General features: G+C 37.6%; 1 pseudogene; it reads left to right on the top strand.

Annotated features, from left to right (window-relative positions):
* The first annotated feature begins 645 nt into the window (after nucleotides 1-645).
* LOC112909777 (small nucleolar RNA SNORD116) lies at nucleotides 646-733 on the top strand (annotated as a pseudogene).
* Nucleotides 734-2819: the final 2086 nt, after the last annotated feature.

Genomic DNA, 2819 nt, shown 5'->3' with positions numbered 1-2819 from the left:
CACTCTGTAGAGAAAAAAAGCAATGCCAGTTACCCATAAATTTCACAGTTTCCCTAAGCAATCCTATGACCAGGGCAAATCAAACCTCTTACCCTGATGCTGTGGATCTCAGATTTGAGTAGTTATGTTAAAGTGCAGGTTGAAAAGCTTGTTGAAGTGCAGATTTCCAGGTTGCCTCCCTAGTCCTCTCTCTGTAGCTGCTAAGTACACTAAAGTTATCTTTCTTTTAATCAGGAATTTGAGGTGATTCTGATGGGAACTATGCTTTGAGAAACAATATGTAAATGACATCAGCAAAATATGTATTCAGTCCAGGAGGAGGGTTGGTGACCACTGTGTTACTTTCAGTTACTTCCTTTGCCACAGGAAGAGACCGGAAGCAGCTCCATCCCTGCCTCTGCGCAAGAGAACCTCTTTAGCTTGCTGAGTGAGCATCGGTGACCTCATCTTTCAAGATTTGCTTTGCAGAATACACAAGGTTACAGGGAAGATTTTTTTCAATAACGGTATGAATAAAAATATTTCTCAAAGCATAAAACACCAAAGTAAAGTGTTTATCTTGCTAAGGAATGAAATATTAAGGAAATGTTCCAGCATCACTTACAATGTACAGATTCCTACTTCAATCACAGTTACAGTGTCTTCTGGTCGATGATGATTCCCACATACGCATTCTTTGGAAGTCTGAACAAAATGAGTGAGGGGGAGAAAAAAAGAATCACAATTCTGCCCTCCTTTTTTTTTTTTTTTTTTTGATTATTAAAAATGACTGAAGTAAACTCCTCTAAAAGAGTAGTCCTACGGTGTGAACTCCTCCATGAAGATGTACAAAAGTTACAAATAACAGCAATAAAAAGAAAAAAACAGTAGCCCTGCAGAATAGAATTTACTCCATCAGTGTGAGAAAGCAATGCTGCTAAATTTGCCCCAGTTTTTCTAAGTGCTTAAGTTAACTTGAAAATTGAGTCCATGTTCTTTATCAAGATAAGCCAAAATAATAAGAGCAGGCATGCTGATGTAGTGAGGATGACGAGGGTCTTGGACAGGGACTAAGGAATCCGAGTGTGCCGCTAAATCAAACCTTTGAGTCCTCTTAATACCTCAATCCCCTCATCCATAAAATGGGGATTAATAATGTTTTCCTCCCCTCGAGGGTTGTTTAAAAAGGATAACTAACAAAGTAAAATGGTTGTAAATTATTTTGTAGGCCTGCTGTGTTGCTGCCAAATAGGAAAATTTCAATTTAAAAGCTGGGATCTTTAGAAGCTCCAAAATATTACAAAGCAAGTCACATTTCATGGCTAATTTAAAACATCAGGGGTTCACACAAGTTGCTTATAATGATATTTTCCAATTCCCATGCTATTTGATGATTTATACAGCTTCAACTTATACAGTTGAATCTAGCCATTCCTGTCTGGCCATGATTCTCTTTTATCAATATTACCAGCTCACATAACTGTCTATATCTTTGGGGGATTAAGCACTATTTTTTATCTGGACCAGGAAAGAGTCAATTCAGAGATGATAAGAAATTTCTGGTTGCAAGTCCAATGTGTTATTTATTTAGATCAGGAAAAGAGCTGTTAGATACAGGTTTAGGAAGACTTTTTAAAGCACTGATAACATCTTTGTGTGTCAAATGGAATGGCACTGAAATTATTTTAATGCCCTAAAGCTGTTATGAGTTGAACTAAACTTTCAGTAAAAGAGTCTGATTTTTCCTTCTGGATTTGGGGCCTTCAAAAGACAAAAACCAAGCCAAGCAAAATAAAATGACAGAAAAAGCTGATTGCACCAAATCTTTAAATCACAATATTAAAGTAAACAATATTTGTACATTTAAAAGGAACCAGAAAAATTCAGAAACTGCATAGAGGTGGTATAGAAGATATTTGGGATTTGCCAAAAGTAATTTATACTAAGAATTGGCTAGGATGTTAGATAAAAATATAAATTCCCAGACTACACTCTAGTCTTCCTGAACAAGAATCCTGAGAAAAAATCCCTGGGAATCTGAGTTTTCAGCAAGTATCTAAGTTGCTTGCTACATAAATTATTGCTGGTGGACCAGCAATACCAGCATCGCCTAAAATTTGTTAGAAATGCAGAATATCAGCCTCCACTCCAGACCTGCTGAATCAAGATCTGTAATTTAGCAAGATCCCCAAGGTATTTGTATATACACAGAAGAGTGAGAAGCACTGCCCCAGATGATTCTTACATTCGAACAAGCTTGGGAAACAAGTGTAATGGAATGAGTCAGATGATTTAGGTCTGGGTCAAGCCCTGGCTCTGCCACTAAACTTTGAGCTTCCCCCTACAAATGTCTGGGAGTGAAAAAGAGATTAAGTGTGAGTTTGGCATCATTGAAGAAATCATCATTTTAACTATGATGAACCATCAAAGGCCAAGAATACCCAGAAGTTCTCCTTTCAAGAAAAGAGAGAGGAAAGATTAGACAAGAATTGTTACTAAACAGTTGCTGAGGACCTACCATGTGGTAGGTAGGTATCAGGCAATGAGAAAACTGCCAGCCTGCATAGAGCAAAGTGTGCACACACATACAGCATGCATGTAAACCTGGTGAAATTTGAATGAGGTCAATGGATTGGGCCAATCACAATTGGGCCAATTGTGATATTATGCTAGTTACGCAAGATGCTGCCATTGAGAGAAACTGAGTGCAAGGTATACACGGCCATTCTGCATTATTTCCTAGAAGTATATGGGGAACCAACATCTAGATTAAAAAGTTAGGGGAAAACAAAACAGAATTCCAAGCCAACAAGGATCTTCATTTTGTGTTTGAGAAATCT

The sequence above is a fragment of the Vulpes vulpes genome, chromosome 7, assembly GCF_048418805.1.
Source record: "Vulpes vulpes isolate BD-2025 chromosome 7, VulVul3, whole genome shotgun sequence".
Lineage (NCBI taxonomy): Eukaryota > Metazoa > Chordata > Mammalia > Carnivora > Canidae > Vulpes > Vulpes vulpes.
The sequence above is the reverse complement of the archived record's forward strand: the minus strand, read 5'-3'. Positions and strand labels throughout refer to the sequence as shown.